Source organism: Palaemon carinicauda, chromosome 1 (assembly GCF_036898095.1).
Source record: "Palaemon carinicauda isolate YSFRI2023 chromosome 1, ASM3689809v2, whole genome shotgun sequence".
Taxonomy (NCBI): Eukaryota; Metazoa; Arthropoda; class Malacostraca; order Decapoda; family Palaemonidae; genus Palaemon; species Palaemon carinicauda.
Window position 1 is genome coordinate 12,070,096 of NC_090725.1, and position 21,255 is coordinate 12,091,350.

At 40.2% G+C, this 21,255-nt stretch overlaps 2 pseudogenes; one reads left to right on the top strand and one right to left on the bottom strand.

Annotated features, from left to right (window-relative positions):
• The window catches only part of LOC137643782 (adenylate kinase-like), a 60,020-nt pseudogene extending 52,327 nt beyond the window's left edge, over window positions 1–7,693 (top strand).
• Window positions 7,694–8,255: 562 nt separating this feature from the next.
• LOC137647006 (crustacyanin-A2 subunit-like) overlaps window positions 8,256–21,255 on the bottom strand; it is a 34,735-nt pseudogene continuing 21,735 nt past the window's right edge.

Sequence of the window (21,255 nt, forward strand, 5' to 3'; positions counted from 1 at the left end):
GGAGAAGTACTATTGATGTAAGAGCCCAAGATAGAGACGACTGGCAGAATCTAGCCGGGGTCATTTACGTCAATAGCCGTAGGAGATGATGATGTATACTTCAACTTAATATAGAATTATTTTCTGTGATTTTCTAAAAATCATACTCCAAAAGCATCTTATATAAGAAAGCCTCACTGTGCATGATTTATGGTTACTTAGAAAATTTGAGAGAAGTTAAGAGGCATTAATGAAGATTAGAGAGGCTCCACTTACACTTCAACTAATTGTCTGATGCAGTTTCAGTAGAGTTTATTGAAAAATATTTTATCTTCAGGGACTCAGGTCTGTGCAAGTTTGCGGTAGATCGAGCAAGTGTCATGAACACAGTTGTCATTCAGTCTCGGAAATTTGATCAAATTATGTTGGGTAAGAATCTTTATCAATCGTGGTTTTTTTAGTAATTATTTCTTGAATGAAGATAAGGGGTTTTGACCAAACCCAGATTGAGTGAGTGATTGATTTTCATTGTCATAGCAGATGTAAGTAACCACTTTCATGTAATATTGAATTGATGTAAACCAGGATGGAGGTTACGCACTTGGTCTTTAGTTGCCGTAGGGTGGACTTAAGAATTATGAGATGTAAAGTGATTTAATTTGTGTATATTATGAAGGCTATTTAATTTTGTTAATACCCTGGGGTGGTATATCAGCTATTTAAAGCTGTAGAGCAGAGTTTTCTCATACAGTATTTATTAGTATGAAATATTTGATTTTTTATAACATTGGAGTTAGGTTAATGGTACAGTATAACAATACTGTATATACAGTACTGTATTAAGATAATTTGAGGATTTGGATCTTAAAATTTATAATGTTAGATTAAAAGAATATTCTAGGCTTGACTACTGGTATAATTTTTATACATTTATATTGCTATTTTTTTTATGAATTATCTCATTTAACAGACCATTTTTTTTCTTTAACAACGGATGTATTGTTTGTTTTGGTTGATATTAAAGATATTTATGTTTGTCTTCTGAAGAAATCTTTAGGTATGGGAGAGGCCCTACCAGCAAATATAATCGACATAGAATGCGAGGTAATGGTCTGTGAAGGGTTAGAGATACTGTACGTTAACTGTTTTATGGTTTGATATAGAATTGCTTGACTAATGGTGTGCTCGTCTGTTTTTAACTTGTGTTAGTGGCGTTAGACTAAGAACTCTCCACGATATAGAGAACCGTTTTACATTGGAACTTGCTATACAGTTCAGTACATTACATAGCTCGGAGTGAGAATTATCCCTAATATAACTGTGCTCTTTTCTGCAACGGTCGATGGATAGAAATGTGTATATGAACACAAATAATATCATTTGAAAAATATTGGATACAGTGAGAAATTAGCTTCAATTAGTGTAATTATTTTGTACTAAAACCTCTAGGCTACTGTATTTATGACGTGCGCATGTGTGTGCATCTGTGTTGTTTGTGTAAGTATCTCTTATCATGTATGAAGCTTCATCTGTGGTGGAAATGTGGGAGGTTGGGCTGTGGCACCCTAGCAGTACCAGCTGAACTCGGCTGAGTCCCTGGTTAGGCTGGAGGAACGTAGAGAGTAGAGGTCCCCTTTTTTGTTTTGTTTCTTGTTGATGTCGGCTACCCCCCAAAATTGGGGGAAGTGCCTTTGGTATATGGATATGGAGTACTAATACTGTAGTCCAATAGAATTTGGACATAGCCCTATAATGTTATTTAAAGTTTTTCACTTGATTCTTATAATTTTGGGTGTAATGGAGTTTTCTCTTACAACAATGTTCGCTATCACCAAGAGAACCATTTAAATTACACTTTCTGATACTTTGACAAGGAACCTATATTGAGACACCTGTTTTGTTCTTTTCTTTAGAAATTTATGAAAATGTGACATTGCAGTGTTAAATGAATTTGCTGCTCTACTGAAGCACTATCTGGTTGATGGTTTTCAACAAAATTTAGTATTTTCTAAAATATTAAAAATCTCTTTTCACTTGATTCAAGATGTTTTGCTTTTTGTCCTCTTCCTCAGACGAGATACCAATCTTCCACAAACTCTAGCTGCTGCTCCCTATGCAGTTCCACCAGCTTCTCGGTTGTCAGCTGCTCATTATGTTCTTCAAACAGCTCCTCGATGTTGTCCTGGTCCTCTTTCAGCCCTGTTGTCTTCCCCAAAGGCAGAATTTCAAAATCAATTGCAGCCTCTGTGGGTTTGGGTTTGGGTTTAACCCTTTAAAATTCCATTCTGGAATGGATTCAGGCTACAGTTTCCTCTGGGGAGAATTGAGGACTGTTGGTAACTCCTCTTCAGGGTTTATATATAATTTTGAGGCAGCCAATGATGTGAAAATGTTCTTTCTAAGACTCTCCAAGGGTGAGGTTAGTTCTTCTGGAGGACTTGAAGCATGGTGGAACTTTGCCTTAATGTCCAGCTATTTTAAAGTTGAGATCACCTGATCCATGGGCTGAACTAATGGAGTGGTGTTGGGAGGAAGGAACTTTTAACTTCTGTAGGTCATCTTCAAGGCCTGGAGGATGGGCAGGAGCATTGTTCATAACTAATAAGACTTGGAGTGGGAAGTCCTTTAAAATGTTATCTCTTGACTCTTGGACTGTAAACATCATTTATCCATTTGGTGAACAGGACATTCAGATGATTCTTCTGCATTCTGCGCTTCTTAAAGGGTTGTGGATTCTTCAAGTGATACACCAAGAGTGGTTTGATCTTGAAATTCCTGCTGGCATTAGCAGTGAACAGGAGGTTTACATGGTCTTTCAGGGGCATGTGATCACTAATTTCCTTCCCTTCTGCTGTAATGTAGGTCCTCCTCGGCATCTTTTTCCAAAACAGCTCAGTCTCCTCACAATTGAAAACCTTGTTACGTAACACTGAATCCACGATCTGTATTGTCCTGACATCAGACCTCGAAACCTCATGACGAGCAGTGCTATGGATACCAGTTCTCTTAAAATTGTCAGACCATCCCTGTCTCACCTTAAATGTTATTTCTTCATGTTCAGGAGACATACCTGTTACCTTCTTCACGACACATACCTGTTACCTTCTTCACGACACATACCTGTTACCTTCTTCACAAGGTCTATATACAAAGTCTTTTTCTTCACAAAGAAAGTTTTGAGTATTATAGCAGTAACACCTAAGTAACTATTTAACATCGTCTAAACCAGGAGGTTTCTGTTTTGTTACTGTCACAACCCGTTTTGTAACATCCATTTGTTTGGTAGCTTTTTTGTTTATGAAGATTGTACAAATTGTCGATGTTGTACGATTGTACATTTTTGCAATGTCTTTTATCAGTTCTACGGTTATCGAGTTCTTTTAAGTGCCTCCCTTAATCATCTTGGAGGCCATTTTCATTATAATATACTAATGTACTATATTCACAGAAGTAATAGTATCAACAAAGCACAAAATTATAATAATGATGATAATATGAATGTACAGTATGGTGTACAGTATGTATTTGGAGAAAGGGTTAGGAGAATATTGGCTTGTTTAGAAAAAGCAGCTTGTGTCTCAAGAACACAGGTCAACACAACAATGAAGTATGGAATTAGATTATTGGGAAAGTTTAAAGGACATCCAATGGTAACATTATGCACAGAAGGATAAATGAGATCAAGAGGTTTTTGTTTACCCGTTACTTTATTATTATTTTTATGATTCAATCTAGAGTATGTTGGGAAAACCTACATTTAAATCGACATACCTTACCTAGATCGCACCATTACTGGTGTGCAGTTAGATTATTCATTTTTAATTTCCCACGTCAACCAATGTTTGAAAATTAAAGTCTTGGTGTTTTGCAGGTCTCCACTGCGCCGTTGACGCTTCTCGCCCAGCTGCCGAGGTTTTCATGGTGTTTTGCAGGTCTCCACTGCGCCGTTGACGCTTCTCGCCCAGCTGCCGAGGTTTTCAATACTATAGATACAATTTTCCAGAATGCTAAGAGTAAGGACTTGGTGATGTTTCTATAAGGACCAGGTACTCCATATCTTTTCTTTTGCAGGAATTCACTTTTTTTTTTTTTTTTTTTTCCAACTGAGCCACAGTATTAAATCAACTAATACCTGGAGTGTCACTGATTTGTAGTCACCTGGTTTCCTTAACACAATTGATTTATAGCATTATAGTCAATTTCTTTCAATGAGGCACATTTGCACAGACTCACAGCGGTGCCCTTTTTGCTCGGAAAAGTTTCCTGTTCGCTAATTGGTTAGAATTTGTCCAACCAATCAGCGATCAGGAAACTTTTCCAAGCTAAAAGGGCACCGCTGCGAGTCGGTGCAAATCTGCCTCGCTAAAAAAAATGGACTATAGTGTATACCCTTATTCAAGTTATATAATTAGTCCTTAGGGTTTTGGTGATTGGTCATTTTGATGATTTACTCTTAATTTTCTTTTTAAATTATCCTTAATTTCCTTAGAATAATCCTTTATTTCACTAATATTACCTTATTCCTTATTTCTGTTGTTTTAATCAGTTATTTTTGTTTAATCATGCATTATACTAGAACAACAAAGGTTCTTATTTATTGTAACAGCTCTGAGTTTGCAAAGAGGGTTTTTTTTTTATTGGTTTAATATCATACTGTGTTGTCCCAAATGTTTGCATAGGAATTGGGCGTCATTGAAACGTAACCACTAGTATTGCTACCTAGTTTTGTCTATGCATAACATGGAACCTGGCCAAGCAGTATTTATCGTAGAAGCTGACCACACAAACTCACACTAGGTGTTCTATAGGCTCAAAATGAGGTAGGCGAGTCTTCTTTTGGGAGAGAGTGTTTGGATCAGTCTAAAAGATCTCCCTAGTGTCACTTTCGAAAATCTGGAATGGCATTTATACACCTGAATACTGATATGATTGGTTTTTGTGTCCATGTCCGCCAACTGTATTAGTTGTCTTTGCCATACACAGGACCTTCTTCATGTGTGCCCTTTATATTTGGAGAAATGGCTACTTTCCTTTTGGTAGGGGTGGGAGAGACTTTAGTTATGGCAAGGAGCTCTTCTAGGAGAAGAACACTCCAAAATCAAATCATTCTTCTCAGACTTAGGTCTTGAGTAATGCCATAGCCTCTGTACCGTGGTCTTCCACTGGTTTTGGTTAGTTATCTTAGCTTAATCTTCATTTCATTTTGTATGACTAAGTCATAGTAACGAAAGGAACTCTATTACCTTGAAAACTTTAGGATTATTTTTATTTATAAGCAGTCAATTCACAAAAATCCAGGTCAGGGCAACATGATGTTTGGTAAAAACAATCATAAAAATTCCTCCAATACCTGATTATTCAGTATATACAGTATGATCCTCTACGCAATTGTACTGTTCATAGAAAATTTGTCTGTACTCATTAACATCATAATCAACACTGTGTAACCTGTATGGTAGAAAGGCTTACAATATGCAAGCATTATACTAATGTTCCCAAGTCTGCATTTGTTGTTGTTTTTTTTTTTTTTTTTTTTTTTTTGTAGTGTTGAGAATATTAAGTAAAAAGTTTCCATTTTCACAATAAAATTGTGCCGTATTCACAACTTTTAAGATTGTTTCAATAATGCTGCTTCTGTGAGTTTTGGCATGTCAAGTGACTAGAAGTACTTTGGAAGAATTGGTGTCCTAGAAATTATTGTGGAGCAGATAGTCATAGCAACTGTGCTAAGAATAATTCATTTGGAGATTTTCATGATTGCTTTTAATTTGCAATTGAGGTTCCCTGAAGTCCATGAGTCTAATAAGAGTGGATCATTGTTTCCAAGCTTCAGGCAGAGATTAGATAATCTTTCTGGGTCATGATTATAGCAATTCTGGTTTCTTTCTGGGTCATGATTATAGCAATTCTGGTTTCTTTCTGGATCATGGTTATAGCAATTCTGGTTTCGTTCTGGATCATGGTTATAGCAGTTCTGGTTTCGTTCTGGATCATTATTATAGCCTATTCTGGTTTCTTTCTCGATCATGATTATAGCCATTCTGGTTTCCTTCTGGATCATGGTTATAGCAATTCTGGTTTCTTTCTGGGTCATAATTATAGCAATTCTGGTTTCTTTCTGGATCATGGTTATAGCAATTCTGGTTTCTTTCTGGATCATGGTTATAGCCATTCTGGTTTCTTTCTGGATCATGATTATAGCCATTCTGGTTTCTTTCTGGGTCATGATTATAGCAATTCTGGTTTCTTTCTGGATCATGATTATAGCAATTCTGGTTTCTTTCTGGGTCATGATTATAGCAATTCTGGTTTCATTCTGGATCATGATTATAGCAATTCTGGTTTCTTTCTGGATCATGATTATAGCAATCATGATTATAGCAATTCTGGTTTCTTTCTGGATCATGATTATAGCCATTCGGGTTTCTTTCTGGATCATGATTATAGCCATTCGGGTTTCTTTCTGGATCATGATTATAGCCATTGTGGTATCCTAAGATATTGAAGAGAATAATCCTGCCCTTTTTAATTGCTATGATCTCTTAATCCTGTCTTTTTTAATCTCTGAGCTAGCAACATTCTAGGCATTAAGAATGAACAGTTTAGTTGGGAAGTAGACAAGTTTGAGACCTCTGCTGTTGATAAGGCTCCTTTTGAAGGTCATTGACTTTTGTATTTAAAAGTTTTGTCACTTCATGTGGTGTCAAAATAATGTAATTTATTGATCTATTATAGAAAACCATTAAGTTGATGGAATTTTGTCAATGATTTATTTTTTCTTAAGGGGAAAGATCTAACATCATATATGACTAGTTAAAATTGATAAGAACATCTGTGTATATAAGATTGTCAGTGCCTCGACTGTTGCTGGAACTTCAAACCCAGCAAGCTGATGTGTGGGTTTTCTTGGAATGGGAAACATTTATCATGGCTGGAAATGGTAGTGATTGATGGTCGTTAATTTAAACTGGGGAGGTAATATTTCCTCTTTGAAGTCTCAGAGCTGATTTAATTCTTATTTATTATACCAAAGGATCATGTACTAAAGGACACGTAGAATTTGAGAAAATGAAAATTGTGTAATTTTACTATATTGCAGAATTTGCCAGCAGCCTAGGTTCCAAATAGTAATTTCAACGTATTCAAGCTAATGGAGTGATCCCTAAGGTTCCTGAGACAACCAGCAAATTAAGATTGCCATTTGAAAGTCACTTTCAAGATTAGAATTCGAAACAGGATTGGAGTGGCTGCTTTCGGTGCGGTTGCCCTCAACCAGCAGATTCAACTGCCAGCGTTGTTTATGATGATTACCCTGGTTTGTACAAGTCAAAAACAACTTTATTAGGATTTAAGGTACCCTTATGATTTTGTGAAATTGGAAAATAAATGATCGTACTTTTCAAATTAGAGACTTCTGGTCAAGACGGTTTATACATTGTTTGAGATTTTCATTTATGTCACGTTATAACGGTATTAGACATGCTGCGTAAACAGAGGCTACGCATGAAGCGGAAACATGAAGAGGCAGCTGAAAGAGTTTCCTTGTTAAATACTATAATCTAGACATGGTCACAAGTCCTCTTTTATGACGAGTTTTAGCCTCTCGCTACCTCTTTTTGTATTAAGCTTCAACTTGTTCAGAAGAGATGTTTCCCTCTGTATCTAGCTATTTTATTGACTTTTAATGGCTTGTTTGCTAGATTGCATATAGGAATTTTAAACAGAGATTTTTTTTAATCAATATCTTATTTTAAGGGGCTTTATTCCAGTAAGCATTGGATTTTTTTTTTTTGCTTTTATATTTGTCATTTGTATATTATCTCTTAAGCTACTAGACCTATATAGATTTATCCTTTCAAGTCATTCAGATCTTGCCGATATATATAAAGTCCTTGAGAGGGTCAGCTATTTGTTGATAGTCATCTGTGAGGATATAATATAGATAGATGAAGGGGACCCAAGGTTATTTTAGGTCGTCCAAGGTTATTTTAGGTCGTAACTAAATTATTTTAGTGATTATCAAAGGATGCTTATATCAGTTAGATCTCTAAAACTTAAAGGTTTTTAAATGTGGTCTAGTTCATTTTGTGTTTGTTTTCATAAGTATGGCCAGGTATGTCTTGGTGAATTTTTGTGGATATAGTTGTTAGTGTTGCATGACATGGTATGGTATGGGTAAAGTGACGTGACGGTTGTCTAGAGAATTCACAAGTGGTATCTTTGTTATGAAATAGCACTGTGTGCTGAGGGTAAAATTGGGTTGAATAAAATAAATATTCTGTATGCAGTATTTTACTTACATTTTTTGATTCGCCAGGCAAAGAATTTTCTTGCAATACAGATCATTTTGGTTAATCCAATTTAAATTTCAACTGAATTTTTGTTTTCCTTTAATTAATCACAGGTCTGAATGAGTGTGACAGTTGCTCTGAACATCAACAAGTTCACTGGTGTCTATGCCGTAGCTCTGAAAAGAGACGAGAGCATTACAAAATGGAACTAATGGAGTTTCAAATCATTTCTGAAAAGGATCTCAACATTTCACATTGGTTGACAGTCATTTGGTAATTTTCTTGCATAATGTAAGACTAAAAGGTGTTCCAATAAAAAAATGTCATATACAAGAAACGGTCAGACAAACCTCAAAAATACTACGACAATGCTTTACTGCATCTGGATTTAGCGTTCGGTTGCGAGAGTAGATAAACAAATTCGGTTTTCATTCCCATTATACTGAGACAGGAATGGATGCAAGAGAATGTGTCGTAGTCTGTATCCACAATGTCAAATGGAGGAGAAACTGAAAAAAAAATAATTGATAATTATTTTTGCATATACAGTAATACTGAAATTCCTTATATTCAATGTATATAGATCATTTTAAAAGTACAGTGCATATAGTTAATGATACCTGTATTTAATTGTTAATATGTTTTTATTTTCATTGTTCCAACACTTACAGTAATATAAACCCTTTCACTCTTTACTATGGGTATATACCTTATCAGAAGCTGAAAATAGCCATAAAAACTTTTAAGTAAGGTAATAACAACCCGCCGCTAATTAGGTGTGGTAGACAAGCCACCTGCTCCCACACACACTGGTCATGACAACTTTTGCTTCTTGTTCTTTCACATTAACTTTAAAAAAAATAACTGGCCATTACTGTAAAATTCTCTCTCTTTTCAGGAGTGTCTGTTGATGTTTGAGGACTGCTGATATGCAGGTTTACCCTGGTGTTAAAGGTTGCCTTCATGTTGTGCCTTCATGTTCGCTGTGGAAACTGATCCTCATGCCCTTTGTCCTGCTTGCAGATGTCACTTCTGCTCACAGGAGTCTCTGTAGGATGGGTGTCAGGAGTGGTCACCCTCCCAGTGGGTGTGATAAGTTTAGAAGACTAAAAAAGTAAAAAAGAAGTCTTGAATCAATTCTTCTCCTTCGGGGTCTTCCTCGAAGGCAAAGAAGTCACAAATTTTTACTCAGGTGTCTTGTAACCTCCCCGCTCGGTCTCCTCCAGAGAACGAATGATTAACAGTGATGACCAATTGACCCCGGGGCAACCCTTAGGTTCAGAGGCCTGTCGTTTTCCTTAGCAAAGCTGCACCAACCTTGGCCACAGATGAGCCTCGTTCCATTGAAACTGTGCGTCAATTCCTGGCTAGCATGGGGATTTTGGGTTCCCCTCTAAGGAAATGCTTTTGGGGGTGCTACAGCAGAGACGTTACTGGAGTACACACCTGCCTCCCTAGGGGTTAACTACAGTCATTCCTTTAAGAAAGACTTGGGTGGGTGACCATCCAGAGCTTCTCGTGCTCTTACCTGCAGCTCACTTCACATCTGCTCTTCCACTCTTTGATCATGTGGCTCTGGGGTACGAATGAGAGCAGTTGCAGACCGGTGCTCCTCGGAGTCATGACCAGTTAGGGAATACTTTCGAGGGCAACGCAGAAGCTGACCACAGTCAGTCTTTCCAACCTTGCTGATTATGCAGCACACCCTCAACCTTATTTCGCTCAGTGCAGCTTGATCCTACAGTGTATGGCACATAAAGCTTCTTCGCCAGGTGTTGAGCACCTCTCGTCCGTGAGCAAGGCCTTCCTCACCCGAGGGGTCAACCCCTTCAGTATTTAGAAAAAATGTTCCCGATTTGTAGAGCTACTAAGATGGGCCCATCGCGCATCTTACAATTGTTGCTGGGGCCAAATCCTCTGAATAGATTCTCATCAATGATGCAGTGAAACAAATTTAGATATTTCTTACAGATGATTATTGAACTAGTACTCATCAAGTTGGCCTAGTTTGTAGCAAAAATTGTGAACAGCAACGTACACATAATGGCATTTATTTTGTACTATAACATGTAGATGTTTGTGTTAGAACTTGGTATTGTTTGATATGCTATTTAGCCATCCCCTCTGGGTGTACCATTGAGGATTGAAATTTTTATTCTCTTTCTCTCAGGAATGATATAAACTTTTTTTTTCCCTTTTCAAATAAATTTTTTTCTTGTTTTTTATGAAGACAGCATTTCATCCCAGTAGCTTACACCTTTGTGTCCCCTTCACCACTGCTTTTTTCTTAGTATCTTTTTTTTTTTTTTTTACTTGACCATAAAGCGGCTTATATCTGAATAATATGATGCAATTATGCTGTTAGCTAGGTCCCCTTGCCCAGTATAAATCAAGGGGCAAGTGCCCAGTGCTCCGTTCTCTTGACCTGTTACCTAGATTTTTTTGGGTATTCCACCGTTTTACCTTTTTGTGTAGTGAACATTGGAGTGTGGTCGGTATTCGGACACAAGGCAGTTGAGTGCTACCTCTTGCCACAGTCCGCAAACCATTACATCAATGCCTCGATCCAGCTCTTCCAAACGCTGCTCTTTTTAGCAAGATGACAATGCTGTATGCAGGCTGTTCCCAGTCCCCTGCCCTCGCTGTCGTCGGGCACAACAAAGCACTCTGCTTTTTGCGAGGCCAGGAGGCCCTTCGGGACCTCCACCTCAGGTTTCCTACCCCTTACTGGAAAGGACCTTCTTTTCCTGCTGTGCGTCAGTCTTGCTTGCCACCATCTGAGCTTGTGCCCCCTCCTGTAGGAGTGCACAAGGCTACTCACCAACCTCCTGTGAGTGCTGAAGAGTGATCGTGCTTAATCTCGTGTAGCTTTGGCGCGTTGGTGCGCACACCTTAGCTTTGTGAGTGTCTTGTGCAGTGTTGCGCAAGCTCTTCACGTTGATGAAAGCCTGCGTGCGGCTTTGGTCGCACGCTCAAACTCGTAGCAAGTATCTGACACGCACTACCTTAGTAGCATGCTCTACGCTCACTATCGCGCACTACATCTATGGCAGCCAGTTCTTACTAGTGAACGTGATATGGCATCTTTTTGCTTAGGTGGAATGCACATACTCGAGTCTTAGCCGAGTTTGGATTCAGGTACCCCATGGCATATAGTACTTTTGAAAGGTGGTGGCCTATGTGGTCAGGCATAGATTGTCTGTATAGATGACTCTGCGGATAATTGGTGTAAATGGTTGATCGTTCGTATATATATTAGCAGTAGTGGTGCAAAGACTAAATCCAGTGGTAGTTCATTCTTTTGTGCTCTAATCTGCTTTCAGTGCCATCCATCTCAACTTAAATTTGTGATTCTCTAAGAGGCTTCGGATGATATCCACTAAAGTCTTGTTTTTCCATGTTTTGGATAGGTTCAGAAGTAGGCCTGTGTGACTCAATGTCGTATACAGCTGTAAGGTCTACGATCACTGCTCTGGTGATTTGCTGCTGTTCAAATCAGTTCTCAGTTAGGCTGAGGACCTGGCCACACCCGGAGTGTCTTGCTCTGAACCCAGCTTGGTCTGGGGTGAGGAGGTTGTCTGCTGAGTTTGAAATTGTTTAATATTAAACTCTCAAGAGTTTATAGAGAGTACATCATAATGATATGGGCTTATAGCTCTTTGGGTTTGTTGGATTTTTGTTGTTTCAGGAGGGCAACTAATTTATTTTTCTCCATTTTCAGAGTTTCTTCTTAGTTCTTTATGTGAATTAAAGAGAACACTCACTGTTGTGCCTTTGGCCCCAGATGTTTCAGGAACACATTCAAAATACTATTTTTCCACAACTTTGTTCAACTTTAGCAAGTTGATAGGGCTACCTTCATCTAAGATTGTCGTCTCTTCCTTTGGCGACATTCCTTGGTCTTTGGTAAACCATTTGTTGGTGTACAATGTCATTGGGCTTTACGCCTGCTACTTATTGTGAGCTATCATTGCTGACTCTTGGCTCAGTAGTGTTAGAGCATATTCTCCCATTTCAATGGTGTCTAAGCTATAAAAGTCTTCGTTGTATGAGGTGGTATAATTGTCACACAGTTCTTTAATTTGGTCAGTCATTCTTAGAATATTTTCCTCTTTGCAGCCTTTAGGTATATTCTTTTGAGCTAGTATCCATACTAGTTTGACAAATTCATTATGTTGACTTGGTTCACTTGGTATGATGTCAATATGTTGTTCAATCATTTCAGTAAAGACTGTATATTCTGCTTTCCTCATCTTAGGAGATATTTTGATTGCCTGTGTCTTACTTGGTGGAATTCAATCAGTACTGGTCAATGTTGGGACCTTAGTATGTGGTCTAGAACTGATTGAATAAGGAGATTGGAGCCTGGGGAACTGTTGAATGCAAGGTTTGGGTTGTAACCTCTCTTCCATCCTCTGCTGGTGAAGGTGGGGGGGGGGTTCTATTGGGTCATATAGTAGCTCAAGGTTATTGCTCAGAGCCCAGGAAGTTACCTTTTCTCAATTTGCATTTTCATCCTCATATCTCGAATTTGTACCGAGGCTGTTAAAGTCCACAATGATTAATTTAATTTTCCCTTTAGGGTCTAAGGTAGGGCCACTCAAATGGTTCATTGGGTTTATATATGGAGATGATGATCAAGTGTGATGTTCTAGTGTTCTGTCTCCACCTTAAATATTTCAGTGGGGCCATTTCCTATTTTAGCAGTACTTATTACTAGTGACTTTTCTTTGACAAAGGGTGTGGTGACGTGGGTTCTCCCTCACTGATCGATGCTGTGGCAACCCTCAGGGTTAAAACCTCTTGAACTGGACTATCAGATCTGTGGATGAGAGAATTCTCGCGTCTTAAGTGTCTGCCCTGTCAAGGAGCCTTCCTGGCTTCTGTGTCAGCTGCCATTGGTTTGTTTGTCGTGGCCATCCTCCAAGCAGTCTTGCGGCTTGACAAAATGGCTGGCAACGTGACGTACTTCACGCAGATGACAGGGTGGTTATGTCAACCCTCAACTTCGTTGCAAAGTACAGGAGACTTGTGCTAACCTTTTTACCAAACCAATGGGCTAGCCTAACTAGGTTGTAAAGAAGAGGAATGCCGTGTTGTCCCAATTTGCAAAAAAGTTAGTCCAAGAGCAACTTGTACTAAGAAACACATCGTTGATGGATTCCACGTCAATCCTTAGAATCGACAGCAACAGTGGAAAAGTTTAGGAAAGCTTGCACCATTCCCTGATCCACTGTTCAGTAACTTAACTTTCAAGAGTCTTGGCCCCTCAAAGGTGTCTGCAACCAAATCTTTGGCTATGACTACACCTGTGTGAGCGGTGGGAAAAAAAGCTGGCCTGGGCTTTCTTGACCTCAATCGTGTCCACCAGCAACTTCTACTTGAAGGGGACCTATTCATGCACAGCCATTTTTAGACCCCTAACCTGGCAAGTACAGGTCGAAAGAGGGGGAAGTTGACGTTCCCCCTCTCCTACTGCTGCAAATAGGGGCATGCCTGTCATGTCATTGAGCAACTTGGCAGTGACACGAGGCTGTCCATTAGGTAGTGAATTTCCTTTGGAACTGTCAATTGTTATGTTTTCAGGACTGTCACCTACTCCCTATTATGCAGACTAATAGTGTTCTTGATGAATTATCCTCCAACATCAGCAAAAGGCCTGGCCCTTGGAGGAGGTAGAAGAGTTGCTGGAAAAGAATGTGAGAGATGATGTTCGTGACAGAACTGGCGTCTGTAGTTAACTCTTCCTGCTAAAGAAGTCTACTGGGGGCTGGAGACCAGTGATTGACCTTCCTCCCATGAACCAGTTTGTTTAGTAAACCAGCTTCAGGATAGAAATGGTACAAATTGTACCGAATTGCATCAGAAAGACATCGTGAGATTGCTTACTCCTTTTTTCATGACCTAGGAATCATGATAAACTAAGAAAAAGCTTTATCTTGCACCCAAGCAGAGGGTGAAGTACTTGGGCATGCAGATAGACAGCAGCAAAGAGACTTTTCATCAGTCAAACTTATTAGAATGCTCAGAGGCAGAACAACCGTTTTCTGTACAAGATGGCACTTCCAGCAAGATTGTTAAAGTCTTCTCAGCCCCCTTTCCTCAGAAAAAATCGTTCTATACAGGCATCTCCTCCAGAAATCTCTAAAATGACTTTTTATGCTCACTAGAGGACCTTCAGGGTTTCAATGGGCCCTCCTGTTCCACGGGGTGTGTGTGTGTGTGTGTGTGTGTGTGTGTTTTAGTAGATATGAGCCCATCTTGCTTGGAGGCCAGACGAAGAAAACCTCACTAGCTTCATCTCGTACTCTGCTCCTCTGTACATGCACCTGTTCCTCTGTACATGTCCCTGTTCTGGGATGCATTGGAGTTATGGGGTGCACACATGGGTGATCTGGTTGCAACAAATGTGTAGTTGGCAGAAGAAAGTAATGTACATTGTCCTAGAAATGGCAGCAGCTTTTCCAGCACTTAAAAGTATTCAAAGAACATTTGACGAGGCACTTTGTATTGCTGATGAGTGACACTATTGCAAAGCTTATGTTTAAAAGCAAAAATTCAAAGTCTACCTTTCCAAGTTGACAAAGCAGATATACATCTGGCGGAGAGCAATGCCATGGAGCTGTCAGTCGGGTGCATTCTTGGCAAGAGGAATTTGCTAACAGATTCATTCACTTGTCAGGGGCAGGTTGTGGGATTGAAATTGTCCCTACATCTTTACATAGCTGAAAGTTTTTTTTACCTTGTGGGGCTTACAAAAAGTCAACCTGTTTGCATCATGGCTAAACAAGGACTGCTTGGTATTCCATGCTGTGTTCCAAACCCATGGGCAGTATTTGAAGGCACTAATAACAAAATCTTCTAGCCCTGACTTGCTGGTTGGTCAACTGAATCTTCTAGCCCTGACTTGCTGGTTGGTCAACTGAATCTTCTAGCCCTGACTTGCTGGTTGGTCAACTGAATCTTCTAGCCCTGACTTGCTGGTTGGTCAACTGAATCTTCTAGCCCTGACTTGCTGGTTGGTCAACTGAATCTTCTAGCCCTGACTTGCTGGTTGGTCAACTGAATCTTCTAGCCCTGACTTGCTGGTTGGTCAACTGAATCTTCTAGCCCTGACTTGCTGGTTGGTCAACTGAATCTTCTAGCCCTGACTTGCTGGTTGGTCAACTGAATCTTCTAGCCCTGACTTGCTGGTTGGTCAACTGAATCTTCTAGCCCTGACTTGCTGGTTGGTCAACCGAATCTTCTAGCCCTGACTTGCTGGTTGGTCAACTGAGTATTGATCATGCTGGGGCTTAGGATGACCCTGGTGGTATCCCAATCTATTAGCTCCTCTGGACTAGGCTGTCAGAGAATTAGACCCATGGAACGTGCTTCTGTCAACTGCACCTTCAAGATGGAGTTGCTTACACTATATGGTTAGAGACTCCAACATCTCTGAAGTAGGTTTTTTGTGGGGGATTGTACACAGGATGTCTGGAGACTATTAATGGTCCTCCATAGCTGTCTAACAGAGAAAGTGGGTTATCATCTATTATTGGTGTTACAGGAATATTCCTATCAGAACATTTCAAGTGCCCTCGTCTATCTTGGCCAAGAGAAAAGCCTTGATTGCTGCTGTGAAAGGTTACCACAGCCTTCAGACTAGGATATAGACCTCTCCTTGTCTATGCTCGTGAGGAGCTTTAAGCAGTCTTACCCCAGCCCGGAGCTTAGGCCTTTGAGTAGTCCATGACCAGTGTTCTCAGGCCTCTGTATACATGGTGTATGAGCATTTTGAGAAGATTGTCAGACAGATCTTTCTCTCAAAAGTGCCTTTGCTAGCCTTAGCATCGGCTGAGGGTTGGAAGAAAGTCTGTTTTGTGCCTGGATCAATGGCTAAAACCCAGAACCTGTTGGCCAGTTACCTAAGGTCTGAACCCTCCATCTCCTCATTAATGAAATGTTGGGTGGTATTGGAGAGGAGATGTTTATGTATTATGTGAGGGCTCTACAGTGGTATTTGAAGAGGAGACTACATTTTAGGTCTGAGACTATATAATAAGCTCCCACAAGACATCCGAATGATTGAAGACATTAAGGCTTTCAAGAGGAAATTGAAGGCATTTACTTCATCAGTCATACAGCAGTGACAATTTAACAGTAAATGAACAATACGCGATATGAAACGTCAAATACTCTGAACGAACAGGGTAAAACGACAGTGGAGGTTCCGAAGAGAGAGGGGTTTCCCAGCTGTATGGGACCGGAAAAGCAGCCGTCAAAATAAAGTAGTGTCAATGACTTCTGTTAGTACTAGTAGAGAATAGAAAGGCTTTGAGTTATGATCAAAACAGAACACCTCAACCAATGAGAGGGTTAAGGCTCGAATGAGAGCTCGTGGAGTCGTGGGTATTTGTCCTTCCTAGCCCTTCTGAAAGAATTTTGCAGGGCACAGATGATGAAGGCATCAGTTTGGAAGTGCCAAACAGCCTTCATCACTTTCTTGGCCTTGTGGGTATTGTTTAGTCAGCCAAACTTTCATGTGGGGCAAAAAGCATCATGTCTAAGGTAATGCATTTGATATAAAACTGGAATGAAAGGTAGAATTAACTGGCTCTTCTGCTTGTTTCCTTTCATTTCCTAGGGGTGAAGCAGTCGTACTGTTACACACCAAATCTAAGGTTGATGCTGTTAAGATGCATTTCTGAGCACCATTCTTATTAGACTAGATTTGAGAGTAGTAATTCTACTTCATGTTCTCTTTATGAGGGAGGGATGCAGTATTTTATTCCATACTGCATCTCCCCTTTGGCGAATGAAGATTCCTATGTTGACCGAGTACTAGGTCCATACCAGTAACTAAAAACTGGGCCTGGCCCTATCGGCCTAGACAGAGGAAATACTCTCTCAAATTAACATCCTGTTTGGCGATTGTTGGTTCCAGTTTCGAGATTGATTGTAAAACTTATTTGGATCCATTCTCATGTAATTTATGAAATTAGTTCTGAATCACTTCAACTTCCGTAGTATTGTACCATGACTTCCAAATTTTCTTGTCTTTCCAACCACTGCATTAAATTTTCTTCCTCCTCCTCGCTTTTGTTTCCAACATACAGCAATTACAAAATACAGAAGAATTATCTTTTTATGCATATAACTGTCCATTTTCTCATTGCCCGTACACCCATCGTTCTTGGTGCCGTCACGAGTTACCTCCACCAGGCGCTCTGCTCATTTGGATGCGAGCATAAACCCCTTTACCAAACTTTGTTCGATGAGAAACTATGTTCTGTTGTGTGGACGAAGCCTAACCCAACTCTGTTGAAGGAATGCCTTCCTGTTCTAAGTTACTGCACCCAAAAAAATTTTGGCAACTCCTGTATTTTGAAATTAGGGAGTGAAAACATAGAAGAACGTGACTAGAGTTAGTCTTAGATCCCTCCCCGGGGTTTTACAATATGTTGTTCCTAGCAATTATGACTTTGGGAGACAGGAGGCCATTTCTAGATGTCTTGATTCTAAACAGACACTGTATATAGTTCTGACAAAAGTTTCCATGGAAAGAGGATTGTATGTTTTTGATAGATTTGACATGCTTATTTTAACTCCCTATTCACCTTTAACCAAGGAAACACACTGGTTTATGGACAGCTCGGGAAATATATTAATTCAAATGCACGTGTCTTGGACTCGGAACTGGCCCTCGGGTATTCACCAGCCTGATAACTCCAATCTCAAAATAGTTGAGATTTCTGAACAGAGTTCTGTAGTACCTAGACAACTGGCTAATCTTAAGAGTTTTGATTCAATTCAAAGGATTCTACAAATAGGAATGATTAATAGCAACTGTGCCTTTTCAAGCTTTTCTACCTGCTAAGAGGATTCAGCCATTCTTTGATTTGTTGGACAAGTTCAGACACATGACCCCACCTCATTAATCCTTTCTCCTTCTAATGGCATTTCATCTTTATTGCATATTCCATTCTAAGGATAACCTTCAATCAAAGGGATTAACCGGTGATGAAGTGTGGGACAGAGGTAGATGGAGAGTGCTGGCCAGAAACATTGACCCCACATAGAAATGGGAAGGGATGTAGACAAAGAAGAAGAAGAATTGCATATTCCATTCTCATCATGTGCCTTTCTTCTATTTATCTTAAGCCCGACCTCATGTAATATTTCATGCAATTTGTTAAGCAAGCATTGCAAATCCTGCGGTTTTCTGCTAATAAGGACAGCATCATCAGCATCCTTTAGGTTGGCTAATTTCCTATTACCAATTGAATTATGATAATTTTATTTCTATACTCACCCGAGATTCCTATCATGCCCCTCACCTCCCCACTAATTAGTGAGGTCACGAGGCTGTCGAGCATGTTTTAGCATACCCAAGCATTGATTGCCTTGCACTTACTGACATATAACACTGTACTCCAGTACTCGGAGGAAAGATGAGTAAGTTTCCTCTGAGCTCCACTAGAGGGACAAGGCTAGTACAATACAATGAAAGAAAAAAGTTTTAAGATTTAGGATGGACATCGACTCAACCAGTTTCGATTGGAAAGCAATATGAACATCTGGTGAGAATAGAAAGTTAATTTTATCATCAAAATATGTTATTTTTATTAGTAAAATAAATTTTTGAATATACTTACCCGATAATCATGTAGCTGTCAACTCCGTTGCCCGACAGAATTCTATGGAGGGATACGCCAGCTATCACAATACTAGAAGGGGGTGTACTTACCAGCGCCACCTGTGGCCAGGTACTCAAGTACTTCTTGTTGACACCTCCTCAATTATTCCTCGGTCCACTGGTTCTCTCTGGGGAGGAAGGGAGGGTCGATTAAATCATGATTATCGGGTAAGTATATTCAAAAATTTATTTTACTAATAAAAATAACATTTTTCAATATTAAACTTACCCGATAATCATGTAGCTGATTCACACCCAGGGAGGTGGGTGAAAACCAGTGTACAAGATTAAAGGATAGCTAAGTATCCCATATTTCATATAACAGTTATCTCAAATAACAATGAAATAATAAGTACCTGGTAAGGAAGTCGAATAGAACCGTTACTCTGCCTCTTTATTTAAAGTTCGTCTTCCTTACTGAGCGCAGCGTTCCTCTTGGAGGCTGAATCAACCCAAAGGTGCCAAAGTACACGGGGTTGCAACCCCTACTAAAGGACCTCTACCAAACCTTTAACCCAGGCGCTTCTCAAGAATGAATAGACCACCCGCCAAATCCAAGGATGCGGAAGGCTTCTTAGCCTACCGTAACAACCATAAAAACAACAATAAAAGTATTCAAGAGAAAGGTTAAAAAAGGTTATGGGATTAAGGGAATGTAGTGGCTGAGCCCTCACCTACTACTGCACTCGCTGCTACGAATGGTCCCAGGGTGTAGAAGTTCTCGTAAAGAGACTGGACATCTTTCAGATAAAATGATGCAAACACTGACTTGCTCCTCCAATAGGTTGCATCCATTATGCTCTGCAGAGAACGGTTTTTATTAAAGGCCATCGAAGTAGCTACGGCTCTTACTTCGTGGGTCCTTACCTTCAGCAATGCAAGGTCTTCCTCCTTTAAGTGAGAATGTGCTTCTCTGATCAGAAGCCTTATATAATACGAAAGCCCATTCTTGGACATGGGTCTCGAGGGTTTCTTGATGGCACACCATAAGGCTTCTGACTGTCCTCGAATAGGTTTAGACCTCTTAAGATAATATTTGAGAGCTCTGACAGGGCAAAGAACTCTCTCTAGTTCGTTACCTACCATGTTGGAGAGGCTAGGTATCTCGAACGATCTAGGCCAAGGACGTGAAGGAAGCTCGTTCTTTGCTAGGAATCCAAGCTGAAAAGAACATGTTGCAGATTCGGTTGTGAAACCAATGTTCTTGCTGAAGGCATGAACCTCACTGACTCTCTTAGCTGTTGCAAGGCAAACGAGAAAAAGAGTCTTGAGGGTAAGGTCCTTGAAGGAAGCTGACTGGAGAGGTTCGAACCTAGATGACATAAGGAACCTTAAGACTACGTCTAGATTCCAGCCTGGAGTGGAAAGACGACGTTCTTTAGACGTCTCAAAAGACTTAAGAATGTCTTGAAGGTCCTTGTTGGAAGACAGGTCCAAACCTCTGTGGCGGAGAACTGAAGCCAACATACTCCTATATCCTTTAATCGTAGGTGCTGAAAGGGATCTCTCATTCCTAAGATGTAGAAGGAAGTCAGCTATTTGGGTCACAGAGGTATTGGTAGAGGATATTGAATTGGCTCTACACCAGCTTCGGAAGACCTCCCACTTAGACTGGTAGACTCTACGAGTGGAAACCCTTCTTGCTCTGGCAATCGCACTGGCTGCCTCCTTCGAAAAGCCTCTAGCTCTAGCGAATCTTTCGACAGTCTGAAGGCAGTCAGCCGAAGAGCGTGGAGGTTTGGGTGCAACCTGTCTACGTGAGGTTGACGTAGAAGGTCCACTCTTAGAGGTAGAGTTCTGGGAAAGTCGACTAGCCATTGAAGTACCTCTGTGAACCATTCTCTTGCAGGCCAAAGGGGAGCAACCAGCGTCAGCCGTGTCCCTTCGTGCGAGACGAATTTCTGCAGAACTTTGTTTATTATCTTGAACGGTGGGAATGCGTACAGGTCGAGATGGGACCAGTTCAGTAGAAAAGCATCCACATGAACTGCTGCAGGGTCTGGAACAGGGGAACAATACAGCGGAAGTCTCTTGGTTATGGAGGTGGCAAACAGATCTATGGTAGGTTGACCCCACAAGGTCCAAAGTCTGTTGCACACACTCTTGTGGAGGGTCCATTCCGTGGGAATGACCTGATTCCTTCTGCTTAGGCGATCTGCTGAGACGTTCATATCGCCCTGAATGAACCTCGTGACCAGAGTGAGGTTTAGACCTCTTGACCAAATGAGGAGGTCCCTTGCGATCTCGTATAGGCTCCTCGAATGGGTCCCTCCTTGCTTGGAGATGTAAGCCAAGGCTGTGGTATTG